The sequence below is a fragment of the Uranotaenia lowii genome, chromosome 1 (genome assembly GCF_029784155.1).
Source record: "Uranotaenia lowii strain MFRU-FL chromosome 1, ASM2978415v1, whole genome shotgun sequence".
Taxonomy (NCBI): Eukaryota; Metazoa; Arthropoda; class Insecta; order Diptera; family Culicidae; genus Uranotaenia; species Uranotaenia lowii.
This window is the reverse complement of record NC_073691.1, coordinates 117,143,041-117,157,696: the sequence shown is the minus strand read 5'-3', so window position 1 is coordinate 117,157,696 and position 14,656 is coordinate 117,143,041. Positions and strand designations below refer to the sequence as shown.

The following is a 14,656-nucleotide window of genomic DNA, read 5'->3' as shown; positions in this document are numbered from 1 at the left end:
AAAACAAATTGCTGGATATATAATTTTTAATGAGGATCAATTTAAACCAACATGCCACCATAAAAAAAACATTATTAAAAAAGATTGTCGCTTTTCGCTTTTAATCTTAACTATCATTTTAATTGAGAAATTTATATAAACAAAAAGGTAAGTGCCGTGTTATGACATCACGGTTTGAATCCATCATATTTCGAAAATGACTTCATCAAGAAAAAAATCTTTAAAAATCAAAAAGAGGTGGCTTAGATCATGAATTTCTAGACAGTTTTTTCAGTGATGGACCTTACCAACTCTAAATTTTACAAACAATTTACCAAAAAAATCCTAAAACTTTATCGCTTACCGCTGAAATAAACCTGAGCTTTTGAGTTAGTTGAAAACGTTATTTTTGTTAAACATGTTTGCACCAATTCTAGTAGTATCGATTGAATTACTTTTCTAGTTTTTTAAGATTTTCAGGTAAAAACGCGACAATTTTTTATGGTTTTTGTGCCAACCTGATCTTTCACTCTATTTTTTTTTAATCGGAAATTAGATTTTATATTGTTTATTCGATTGAGGAAATTTATTGAAGATTATTGTTACTCCGAACATGCTTTGTCTTAAATAATGTTTTCTGTGATCGTTTATGACTTTTCATATGGTGTTTTATATAAATTGTGCTTTTAAGTGCCGTTATTAAGTTTTACTTAAAAACTTAAAAATTCTTTGCTTTGAAGCATGGATGTGAATTTTTTGATATTTTCAAGATATTTTTGGAAAAAAAACGTGTAAATTTCTCAAATAATAAACAACGTAAGATCTTACCAGGGGGAGGGGGGGTTTTGAAAAATCTTACTTTGTCTTACCAGGGGGGAGGGAGGGTTAAAAATTTGCAAAATCATGCTTACGTAATTAGTGAACGGACCCTTGGTTGCTAGCTCAACCGAAATCACCCCCGCAATGTATTCTATTCAATAAAATGCCCCTAAACGCATACAATGAAATCTAATGTTAACGTATTCTATAATTGAAAGTCTGCCTGTTCAATATTTGAAGCGTGTTAAATGATTGTAAAAAACACCTGAATAAAATTTAAAAAAACATATCGATGTGGATCAAGCTTAAGCTACACTATCAAAATTACATGAAAAAAAAAATTTTTTTTTATTGACCACAAATTTGCTGTATCTCAAAAATTGTGTTCAATATAAAGGTAGTGTTTTTACGCTACGCTCTTCACCATTTGAAAGATGTGTTCTTCAGCTTTGTTTTGCATTTAAAAAATCAAATTTGACGAGAATGGCTTACGAGAATGATGACAATTTTTCTCACTACACGAGATATACTTAAAATTTTCAAAACGTTTAATACTCAAAAACATTGCAAATGCGAACTGCTTTCAAGTGCTTTCAGGATTTCAAGGCGTTTTGAGCTACATTTTCATGGATTTGGATTTATAGAGGGTGGGAAATAGGTATTTCTAAAATTGATGCGACGAAAGGGTTTTTTAGATTTACTCTGTGGATATATTGTATTGAAAATCTTGATTGTCTTCCAACTGTTGATACCACTTTTAATGCATTTTATAGAATGACATTTTGTGGAAAAAATTGTTTGTTCGTTTAACGTGTTCGTATTTTTATTGCGTCTTTCAGGCGATACTTCGATACTGTATAAAAAAAAAATGAAAACGCATTGAAACGCAACGGAGGATAGAAAAATCTATTATTGATTGCCAACTAAAGCCTAACTTGTTTTGAGCACGGTGATATAGGTAGTTTATCTAATATTTAAAAATAAAAAAATTAACAATTTAAAAATAGCATCCGACTTGCAGAAATCATTTTTATTTTTATCATCATTTTGATGATTTCAATTGAAATTGTTAAAAAAGAATAAAGTTACATTTCCAACAAGGCCCGTTTTATTGGGAATAGGGGGCAATGAGGTTAATTGCCCCGGACCTTCTGGCTCAGGGGGCCCAAGGGAAAAAATGTATAACATTACTTAAATCATACCAGTTTAAGTTCTAAAAAACAAAGTATCTATAAATGGAAAAAGAAACAAAAAATCTAAATTAAAACATTAAATATAACAAGTAATGGAGCCGCCGTGGAATAATTTCTCGAATAGTTTCACTCTTGTTTAAGTTAAAGGGGCACCTACAGCAAGCATTGCAGATTTTACCGTTAAACGGGCTTCATGCTAAAACTGGGTTAGATGCAACATTTGTATACCACAACACGGATTCAATTTTGATTTCAATATACTGTAATAAAATTATCATTGAATGATAACAAATTGATGATGACATAGCTTTTAACATCGTGAAAAAGTTTTTAATAGTTTTTAATTCCCATAAAAAAAATTTAAAAATCGAGCAACAGATGTACAAATTTTTACATTTTTCGATGCCGTAAAAACTTTACCCAGTATGACGGATTGGCTCAATGATATCACTTACAAACTTTATATTGCTTTCATTATCCTATACCAACACTGTTGGTGTAAAAATATTTTTCGGACAATCACCAATTTTTTTTTAAATAAATATTTTGAAAATTCAGTTACCTGTCTGGGACAAAATGCAACAAATTGCAAATCAGAACTAAACCTCATGAATCTCGTTTCCATATGCTTGTTTTGCATTACGCTATTGTTAACATTAAAATTTCATTCATCTTAATATTTATTTTTATGATTTCAGCTAATATATTTTTTGTGCCATTTTTTACCCCTAAATGTATGCAGCCAATTAACGCTTTTTCCTCAAAAACATTTTAGACAGAAAAAAATAATTCAAACAAAATCAAAAATTACTGCAATTGGTGCTTTCAGCGTTATTACACCACAAATATGTAAAAAACTGTAAATTTTCAAACGTTTTCATTTGATTTTTCAATAATAACAGAGTTTGTTGCAACCTCCCCCTTTTTTCTTAGTAGTGTGAAAATTGCATGTTTTTGTAAATTTAAAAATAATTGGTGAAACCAATAATTTTTCTGACTACGTCAATTTGGTGTTCCATCAACGTTCAAACTTTTGATGTACAAGAGGTATGTTTATCTGTGGACATTATGTTTTTAGAAGCCATTGAAGTTGAAAAATGCTGCAAGTTGCTCCAGTTGACGGTTTTTACGCAAGTTGTGCAAATCAGTTCAAAACTTTCCAAAACCTGGAAAAATCTAGGCATTCAATTTCGAATTTTTCTTACACAAAATTTGATTTTTCGATAACAAAATCCAGAAGAAAACGAAAAAAAAACACCTAGAATTTTTTTTATCAAAACACACGTCTGCTACGTTCAAATTCTATCAATTTAGGTACTGCTAGCTCAAAAAAGCCTAGTTTGAGTTTTCTGTTTTTTTTTCAATAATGAGAATAAATCCAGAAAAATACGGACTTGTTTTAATAATAATCTTGCAATTGGGGCAGCCCGTAGTTTGCTTCACTTATCCACTTAACTTTGATGACCCGGGCTTGTCTAAAAAATTGCGGAAAGTTTGAAATGCTGCAATAAATAGCGCAAGCCAACAAAATTAACATTTTTTCGATGTGCAAAGAATTAAACAGCTTCTTTTAACTAATTTAGATTTTATATTCCAGCAACTCTTGGTTTCGTGAAAACTTTTGAAAATAGATAAAAATTAAATAAGAGAATTAATGTACTACTGCAAAATCTAAAGTTATTCAATTTTGTATTTGAAAATCATTTGTAATTTGTTTCTCTTATCTCGATGTCAAAATATGATTTTATAAAAATAAAAGACACTGAATTGTGGTTCTGAGCAAAACCTGATTTTCAGTTTTAAAGCATACTCTTATACATTTATATCTGTATCTCCATGGAAGTGATGTTTATTTCTTTGGATACATTTTTTGATTTTAGATTCGGATCATTGATTGAAAGATCATTGATAAAATGAAAACCATTTTAATATCTAGCTTGGAATTTTTTTCAAACTAACACACTTGAGTTAATGTAGAGCTATTAAATAATATTTGCGAATTGAATTTTGCTTTTAACAGCTCTAATCAGAATTTTCTGTTTCGATAAGTTCGTTGACTTGTCTACAATGTTTGCTTTTGATATATTAATAGTTATTTATTGAAGAAGAAGATACATACCAGAAACTACCTTCTACGTAGCCATAATGTAAAGTAGATGGCAATGTACTCTACTTATTGCCAGTTCTTTTGTAAAACTAATGAATTGAAAAAAAAAATCAATTTATAGAGGCTCCCGATCAAATTTGCCCGGGCCCCCCAATGGCTTAATCCGGCCGTATTTTCCATTTTAGTTCTAAATTTCAAACCAAGTAAATCAGTTTTTAACAAAAATTAATTGTTGGTTGAATGAGTTAAACTTTTTTATAAAAAGATGTTTAAGATAGGTACTGTTAAAAATATACAAAAAAAATATTTGGAAGGTGCAATCATTACATTTTGGATATTTTTTCCAATCAACGTAGCTTGCTTCTTAAAATCCTAAAAGAATACTGTAAAAAAAATTACACCTTGCAACGCTAAAATAACGATTATGAGGAAACGTGAAAAGAAAAATAAATCATTCATTAAAGCTCGTTTTCTGAAATTGTGCCGCCGCCCGTGGCTTAGAGAACAGCCTTCAAGTCTTCTAAGCCAGGGGGTATGAGTTCGAATCCCGGTCACGGCATACATAGTACACTTTCGGTGGGTTGGTGGTTTTAGCATTTGTAAGATGCTAGCCACCATATCCTCGATAGATATACGCTTAGTGTTAAGAAAAAAGGAATCTCTTCGAGGAAACATCATGTTTCATTGAGATCCTGTATGTGTTTGTGTTCGTTTTTATAAAAAAAAACAAAAAAAACATATTTAAACTGTTCATGAGAAAACTTTCCAAGCGTTGTATGTCGCGTTACTTTGCGCCAAAAAAATTGCTTCAATGCATAGAACTAGATGCCTGCTCATGTGTATGCGAAGTGTGATGTTTTCAAACTCATATGGAATAGCGATAAAATAAATACTCTTCATAATAGGCGCATTTAAGAACATTTCCTATTATTAAAACCCGATTTAATACACTTAACAGTGGATTGTAGCCTTTCTTACAGTCTAAAAATTATATTTGGATACATATGACACAAAATAATAAAATGATCGATTTATAAATTCTGAGTAATGATTAAAGTATTTCGAACGTAGTAAATCCTAAATGAATTTAAGAAATTAGGATTCTAAATTTTTTAAAGGATGAAGGTATTTTGAAATAATTATAATTTTCACATAAATAATAACATAATTGTAAACTAATTGAAAAATTTTGAATGATTGAATTCTGGGATATCTTGTATGATCCCGTTTCTATGACATTATGATCCTATATTTATAAAATAGAAGAGGTCTAAAAATGAAGGGTATAATTTTTAAAAAAGATTCCTAACCATGTGTTTCAAATAATTCAACCTCTCAAGAAAAGGAAGCGAATAAATGGAAAAAAATTAAATAAATTTTCAACTGCTAAACTAAAATACGATGCTTCAATGTAGATTACAATAATCTATCGATTTAACAATAGATATTAAACATTTTGACAACTTTGAAATGTCAATATTTTCAATTTTGTCAATTATGTCTATGTTATCATTTTTGTCAATTTTGTCAATTCTATTAGTTTTGTCAATTTTGTCAATTTTATAAATTTTGTAAATTTTGTAAATTTTGTAAATTTTGTGAATTTTGTAAATTTTGTAAACTTAGTAACTTTTGTAAATTTTGTGAATTTTGTAAATTTTGAAAATTTTGTAAATTTTGTACATTTTGTCCATTTTGTCCATTTTGTCAACATTTAGAACATTTAGAACGGCAAGTGAAATTGAATGATGCAAAAACTTATACTCGACAATATTTAAAATATTTATTTTTGATTTTTGACTTTAACTTGTCAATATACATGCTACTGCTAGATCAGTTAATCCTAGGGCGTTTTTGACCCCCTCCCCCCCATATGTCACAAATCGTAACGCTTCGACATACCCCCCTATGAAAATTACGTAACGCTGACAATAACCCCCCCCCCCCCCCCATCTTCTCATGATTTTAAACACTGATTGTCGAAGGTAAAAAAAAATAACATAATTTTGTAGACGTTCTTTAAAACAGAATTATTATCCATCCAAATCGCTTCTTAGTACTCATTGATGATAACTCTCTGATAAAATAAATTAATTGTCTTATTACGAGTTGCTCTGTGCTCGTCAACTGGTGATCTACCTTGTTTACTTTATTTTGTTCAAGCAGCATAACTTGTTATGCAAAACATACTCTACTTAGTAATATTCGTCGGAATAATCAAAATCAATTGAGAAAAAATAGTAACATTTCCGTCTAAAGATTGGATTGAGTTCTTGGGGGTAAATGTACCTAGTATTCGGTTTTCCAACGGTTATTTCACGGATATCAAATACACGTTTAGTCTATCTTAAAACCTTTAAATAGGAATGCAGTTTCAATCTTGTTAAAGCTTACAAATTTTAAGCTGATTTAGATTGCTAATCATTCAGCAAAAATAGCATGATATTAAAAAAGCTGCGATTAAACTGATATTTTTTAGGAAAAAAATCGTTACGTAGCGATGAGCATACCTCCCCCCCTCCCCTATGTCACACTTCGTAACGCTAGAGCTTACTCCCTCCCCCCCCTAGAAGCGTTACGTAATTTATGGATGCCCCCTAGTATCACATTATTTTATTTCCAATAAGATTCTATTTTCCCTAACCAGCATGAGAGCAGCAGTGGTATAAATTATTTTAGCATACCTTTCAGGGGCATTCTTACTAGTATACAAGAAAGAATGCCCCTGATAGGTATGCTAAAAATTTTGATTTCTATGTTGATTCATTTTTGTAAAGGACGAAAGCTGTTTCGAGAAAATCGCGTTGAAAGTAATTAGGTTTAAAATGTAAGTCTTGAAACGGTACTTTTTCACCCAGCTGACAATTTGATTGTTAACATTTGGCCGCACGCCCTTTTGAAAAAAATTATACCACTGCTGCTCTCATTCTGGGTAGGGAATATAGAATCTTATTGGAAGAAAATAATGGGATTCTGGGTATGCCAACGAATGATTCGCAACGTAAGGTCGATTTTTGAAAAGGGCACATTTTTTGCCATATTTGCAAAATTTGTCAGGTTTGTAAATTTTATCAAGTTTGTGAATGTTGTCATTTTTTTTTTTTTTTTTCAATTATGTCAACTATGCAAGTTTGGTCCAATTTGTAATTTTTGATGATTTTAACAATCATGTCATTTTTGTAATTATAGACTATTTTGAAATGTTTATAAATTATGTCAGTTTGGTAAATTTGTTTAATTTTTTTCTATATTGATTCTGTCAATTTTGCATATTTAGAAAACTTTTTCAGTTTTATGATTTATATTCATTTTATTTATCCAGTTTTGTCAATTTTGTAAATGTTATATTTTATGTCAATCCATTCAAAATTGGTCAATTTTGGTCAATTTTTATCAATTTTTCCCATATTTGCGAAATATGTCAGGCTTGTTAAAACTTGATTAAAGTTTGTGAATGTTGTCTTTTTTGTAATTTTTATCAATTTTATCAATTATGTAAATTTGATACACTTTGTAATTTAAGAAAATTTAATCAATTGTCATTTTTGTAGTAATTGACTATTTTGACATTTTTGTCCATTATGTCGGTTTTGTAAATTTGTTTTGAAAATCGTCTAGCGTTGGATTGCATCTGAATTTGTGGATTTTAATCTGAATTCTGAAACTCACTATTGGACCCGATTTTTTTTAGTTAAGTTTAAAATCAGAAATACTTTAAAGTCCAGGGAATTCAACATTTTGAAATTAACACGTTTGTACAAAAAATCACTTTAAACTTTAAAACAGTTGATAAAATTAAATTGGGTGAAAGTTTTTGTTGATGCATTTTCTTTTGAACGCGAAATTACGCCTATTTAAAATGGGATTTTTTTTATCCGGGTAGGGCCAATAGATAGCGTCGATTTTTGAAATAGGATTTGATTAGATGTTCCGAAGTTTCAAAAGCGTTTTTTTTTCGAGCTAACTGATAGTTTCGCCCTTATGAAATGTTACGCTATGTTTGTTTACATTTGGTGCGTTCGCCCTTTTTCAAACTTACTACAAAATTATCTAACAGATTCACGCTTGCTTCGACGTATCGAAGCCAGCCATCGCTGCAGAAAAATGCGGTGTTGAACCCTACACCCATCGGTTTGATATGGAAAGTTCGGGGTTTTACCCCTTTATGAAACTCCATATTATCATAATATGGTTTTGAAGCTTCGACTTCCAATTTTTGAGACCGGTTCGGTTAACACTGAGCTGGCTAAAAATTAAAATTGTTAAGATATATAAATTCTTACTCCCTTTTCTTCCGCTCGTTTTGTCGTCATGAAGACATCATGAGTGGGAGTGGAGTGCGCCCATCGTGTAGCGAATAGCGTGTAGCGAACGCGTCCATCGTGTATATGACGTCATATACACGATAATCTTCATTTTAGTGATTGCTGGTTGTGGCTAGCAAGCCAAATTGACACGTTTTTTGGAGTGATGATTTGATGATAATTACTATGAAAAAATTTTTTTCAAACTATTTTGTTTTTTTTTCTTTCTTTTATACATTGAAGAGGGAAAAAAATCAAATTTTTTAAGACAAAAATCATTTTTATTGTACTTCCCAGTTTCGCAAAAACGTGTGGACTAAGTTTACAAAAAATCACACCAGCACACACAAATACACTGACATCGTCTGAACTCGTCGAGCTGATTCGATAGGTACCTACAGTTGTGTTCAAAAAAGAATGAAATCGCATGAAGCTGCGCATCCACTTCCAACTTTGACAAGCTGCCATTTCTCTCTCGGTTTATATTTTATCATGAAAATTTCACACAATCTAGTTCAACTATCCAACTAACATTCCACAAAATTTGAAGTCTTTTCAATGACGGGTAACAAAGATACAGCTTTTCCCGTAAAAAGGGGAAATTTGGAATTGTTTCACTAAATTTGCTGTATCTTTGACAATTTTCATCAAAAAATCATGAAATTTGGCCCAAAGATGTAAAAATGTTTGATCTAATATCAGGCCAAGTTTCGTCAAAATCGATGAAGGTGATCAAAAATGGTGCCGGGTTGAAGATGAGGTTCATTATCGCCTAGTAGACGATTTCATTCTTTTTTGGACGGATGTTTGTACGGAAAACATTGTAATCTATGTATTCTTGGTTTTTTTTCCACAAAACCAACATTTATTACATAGAATGTTGTAAATTGATAGGAACTTCATCCTTGCTTTGTTTAAAAATAGAAATTGTTCCAACAGAGCTGGTATTGAAACAAAGGAGCGAATTGAATATTCGCTTTAATTGTGGATCAAATTTTTATATCGGTATAATTAGCAGGCCATTTCTGAAACTCTGTTTTCTTATTTTGAACCCTGTTGAAACATTTTCTCTTTTAAAACAAAGTACGAATGAAGTTTTTATCAATTTACAATATTCTTTGTGATAACTTTTGGTTTTATGAAAGAAAAAGCCAAGAATACATGGATTACAATGTTTTCCATACAAACACCCGTCCAAAAAAGAATGAAATCGTCTGTTGGGCGATAGTGAACCTCATTTTCAATCCGACACCATTTTTGATCACGTTCATCGATTTTGACAAAACTTGGCCTGATATTAGATCAAACATTTTTACATCTTTAGGCCAAATTTCAAGATTTTTTGATGAAAATTGTCAAAGATACAGCAAATTTAGTGAAGCAATTCCAAATTTCCCCTTTTTACGGGAAAAGCTGTATCTTTGTTTCCCGTCATTGAAAAGACTTCAAATTTTGTGGAGTGTTAGTTGGATAGTTGAGCTAGATTGTGTGAAATTTTCATGGAAAAATACAAACCGAGAGAGAAATGGCAGCTTGTCAAAGTTGGAAGTGGGTGCGCAGCTTCACGCGATTTCATTCTTTTTTGAACGCAACTGTATAAAGGCATATCTAAGACCCATCATTAATGATTTCCCAAATCGACCGATAACTATACCTTTCTGAAAGAAAGGCAAAAAAGGTTAGAAATACGATAATATTTAACGTATTTTTTCGCCATAAAACGAAAAATACTCAGCTTGATTTTGTAACGGGATAGTTACTGTAACGAATGTTTTCTCCTAAGGAAGTAGTTTTTTATTATTACGGTTCCTTCAAAAATGTTTTCGAGAATAAGAAAACTAACTTGGTTTTTTTTTGAGATTTGGTTTGACAAACTTGAAAAGCCCCAACAACCATTAGACATTTTTCTGAAGGCTCCAAGAAAAAGATATCCCTAATGTTCTCCACTATTTTCAAACATCCAGGATTTGTAACGCATTTTTAAATAACTGAATATCCTTGAAAATATTTTTTTTTTAATCTGTGTAACTTTCTCTTATTTGAAAAAAAAAATACAGTAGTTTTTCGATTTTATCACGGTCAAAAAAAATTTCACCGTGAATATGGCGAAACCGTGAATTTGGCGAAACTAAAAATTGAAGTAGAAAAAAGTATTTTTAATGTCTTTAATCAATAATTTATAATGTTTTCAGTAGTGGAAACGTTTTGTATCAATAAATTTTGATCTTAGGGCGTAATTTTTAAAAGATTACAAAACAAAAAGGATCGTTTTCAGTTCAAATTATTCTTCTCTAAAGCAAATTTTTAGGTTTTTTTTTAAATAAAACCATGTTGTATATGCATTTGATAGTCTACATCTAATTAAAGTGAATTATTTTGTTTTGATGGAAATTTAACAGTCGTTATCTCTTATTTCGATTTAAAAAAAAATTCAAATAAATTAGCAACAAAAATTTTTTTTCTGCTTATTTCAAATTTCAATATTTTAATCCTAACACCTTAGATGGACTAAAAAGTATATTTATTCGAAAAATATTTTAGAATTTGCTCAACTTAGACTTTTACAGTGTGTTTCTCGAAATTTGCTTTATGGGCAGATAATCTTTTGACTTTATATGTATAAAAACAGAAATCTTAGTCATATTTTCAGACAAAGCTAGCAGAATTTCATTTTGGTCTTCCAAAATTATCCATTCAGACAATACTAAAGACTATCCAATAAGGATTACGCACGCCACCCTTTAAAATAAAAAAAAATCAACAAAGAAATCAGAGACACTTATCTCTTTTCAAAAACGCTTAAATTCACCCACATTTTTATATGATTCGCAAAACCAAAAAAAGTTAATTTTTTTAAAGCGACTAACCAACACAAGTAACAACACTAGCATCAGCGTGACGTTAGAATACATGTGTCGATTATTACAAGCGTTTTCAAAATCCAAATGACGATTTTAAACACTATACGGATAAAATAAGCAGTTCAATGGCATTTTCATATAATTGGATACCTATATATATACTATAACATAATCCATAAAAAATATCATAAACAAAGACGCTCTATGCTTTTGCATGAAAATTAAGGACCTGGAAATGGTTTCTGAATGATTTCTTTAAAAGCGTGATAAAATCGAAACAATAGCCGTGATAAAATCGAGCGTGAATTTGGCGAGTATTGATAAAATCGAATAGTGATAAAATCGAGTAACTACTGTATAGGTATCCAAATTTACTTGTGTTTAACTGGATGTGGTCCACAATTGAATTTTATCAAACATTTAGAATGTAAAGCTATTGAGCAGAGTTTTTACCATACTAGTAAAAAATGCATTTCTTGGTTTCTAGCTCAAACCAAAATGCCCCTGTAATGTATGCCACCTCGAACATTGACCCTAAATGTAAACAATCAAATGATTTATTCGATATTTGATATTTGAACAAGTTAATGAATTTTAACCGGCGGCATTGATATAGTGGTTAGAGTTCACCTCATCTACACTAATGATAAAAAGTTCGATTTTCGTTCACGGCAAACATAGTACTCTTTCTATGGGCTGGTGGTTATGGCAGTTGTAAGATGCGAGCTATCATATCCCCTAGTGAAACTAAAGTTCTTATCGTTAGAAGAAAAATCACGAAAATCTTGTATATTTCGAGAATTGATGTTTTTATTTTATCCCTAATGCATTCAAAACAATTAGTTCTTTTAATCCCGATTTTTTGAGGGTTACAATTCTAAAATCCGTTCGGAAAGTTCTAAAATCCATTGTAAATACCAGAACAGCTCCGTCATAAAAAAAATGATACCAAAACTACTATGCGTTACTAGTCTATGATAAGATTTGCTTTTAATAATTTTGTTTCGTATACAGAAAGTAATTTTCGAACAAAACAAAGAGTACGATGAGAATCACTGGAGTCCTAAAACAATCTATTGCACACGAAAACCTTATATAGATATATTAAGTGCTAACCTTTGCTTTTGCTGTTCCGCCTGTCGATCGATCGCTTGTGCGCCACCCGGGGAGAAGGATGTTTTATCTATTTCGCAGACGCTATTAAGTAATCACTTTGCGCACTGCTCTGCTCACCAAGTTTATCCTGAACCTGAACGAGATCGCGAGCTGCCCTCGAATGGTTCTCTGGATGAATGATACGGTTTCGGACTATCAGCACTTTTCAATCTTTTGGAGGGCTTTTATTTATTTTATTTTTTGGCCTTTGGGGTTCGTTGTGTGCCACACAAGCTGAAATCTAATATCGCACACAAAGGTTCACAGGTTCTGGAACTGGGCACTTCACTGGACTCTGCTTCGATCCAAGCTGCTTTCTGCAAACCGATCCACTTAAAAAAAATTCACAGCAGCAGCAGCCAATAGGACAGAGATGTGTATTCGCCGGATCGACAAAACTTTTCGAAATTTACACTTTGTTTCTTTTATCTCCAAAAGCACTTGTACCGAAATTATCGAAAAATCAACACTTGCTTTCCTCTTGGGCTATGATCTGCAGCAAACCGTACGTAAAGATGTGCTTTCCAGATACTGTTTTCCAACTAATCCGGCAATAAAAAACGAAACAGTACCAAACGATAAAAAGCGATATTTTTTCTCTTCCACTCATGAAAGTTCAACACCAAACATGTAGGAGAAATGGCAATTTTTCCCAAAATCTCGTCAGAGTCTGTTTGTTTTCCAATCGGATTGCAATCAGAATCGGCCGAGCAATTATTCTAATTCCTTTTTAACCCCACTATGTTTCGTTTATCTCGATCAGTACTATTTCACCAATGCTGCTGCGCCAAATGTAAGGGTACGACGAAATCGCGAACAGATTAACCACACTCTCTTCTAACACCCAAGAACGCGCGGCCGGCAGTTTACACAGAACTTAACAAACCATTTATCGAAGCTTTTCTCAACCACCTCGAAGAAAAAAAAATCCAAATTGAAAAGATCGTTCGCGCCCCGACAAAACTATTTAACGTAATAGAATTGGGTACCGTTTTTCAATTTTTATTTTCAATCTTTTTTTTTTCGAGTCGCTCTGGATTCGATTTTGGGGGAAGCTTGTAACGAGGAATGAACCACCGATCTTGAGATATGAAAAAAAAAATAGAATTAACTCTCAGCTGGATGCGATCAGATCGAAAGCGAGAAAAGCACAACCTCTCTACTCGATAGACGGAAGCAAAATGATTCTGTCAGCAACTATTCCGTACGCAATATAGGCTCGATCGTTCCTCGTGGCCGTGACCGTGGCCGTCGTTTTCTTCGGGTGGCGGCGCGCGCAATGTACCTTTTAGCAGTGAAATAGAGTAGTTCGGGGTACCAACCATCAGCGATCGCGCGCGCAAACTTACAGGTTCACCAGCAACGGAAAACGTTGGCCCGACGATCTATCGGAGCTAGCTCGCCAGGCTTAAGCTTGAGGTAGATCTTCCACCACGCGAGAAAAACGACATCGGCCGTCGCTCATCCGCCGCTGCTCTGGCTGGGGGGTGGCAAGTTAAGTTTTTTTGCGCGATCGTAACTGCTCCTCCACCAAGAGAGAGAGAGAGAGAGATAGGCACACGATAGATGATCGAACGATCGGATCTTTTAGCCGGCCGCCCGGTGGAATAGATTTTCGTGACATTCACGAACGACGAATCCCGAATCGTTTCGTCAACGATGCGTCTCTTTGGAAAAGCGAGTTGTCAACAGCGTTACCACATATACAGATTTTTCTGTAAACATACAGATTTTTTCGTAATTTTCAAACCAAGAATCTGTATATACAGATTACAGAAAATTGGAGATTTATACAGATTTTATACAGATTTTCAGAAAATTAAATTTTTTTAATGATATTTTGATTCAAATTTAAGAAAATCGACAATAATCTCCTTAATGATCTAGCGTTCAAGCCATCTTAAGGGGCCGTTCAGATACCACGTGGACAGCAAAATGCGATTTTTGACACCCCCCACCCCCTCCGTGGACAAGCGTGGACATTTGGCAAACCCCTACCCCCCTCCCCGGCTGTCCACGTGGACAGATTTGAAATTGTTTTTTTTTCTTCAAAAACTCATTTGACAGTTAGAAAACACAACTTTTTGCCTATTTGTAATTGGAATGGCTGATTAAAAAAAAACATAGCTTTACCTAATATAAAATAATTTAAAATTTTTTAAATTTCTTAATAATCATATTTATTACTTGCTTTCAAGTGGCTTCTGATTGTTTAAACTTAAACTGGAAAGCTTTGTA

At 32.4% G+C, this 14,656-nt stretch overlaps 1 protein-coding gene across 1 annotated transcript in view; it reads right to left on the bottom strand.

Annotated features, from left to right (window-relative positions):
• The window catches only part of LOC129739307 (uncharacterized), a 284,988-nt gene extending 271,300 nt beyond the window's left edge, over positions 1-13,688 (bottom strand). Inside the window, exon 1 of the mRNA XM_055730718.1 lies at positions 12,380-13,688. The gene's annotated coding sequence lies outside the window, so the exon portion shown is untranslated. The remainder of the gene's footprint in view (positions 1-12,379) is intronic.
• Between the last annotated feature and the right edge of the window lie 968 nt (positions 13,689-14,656).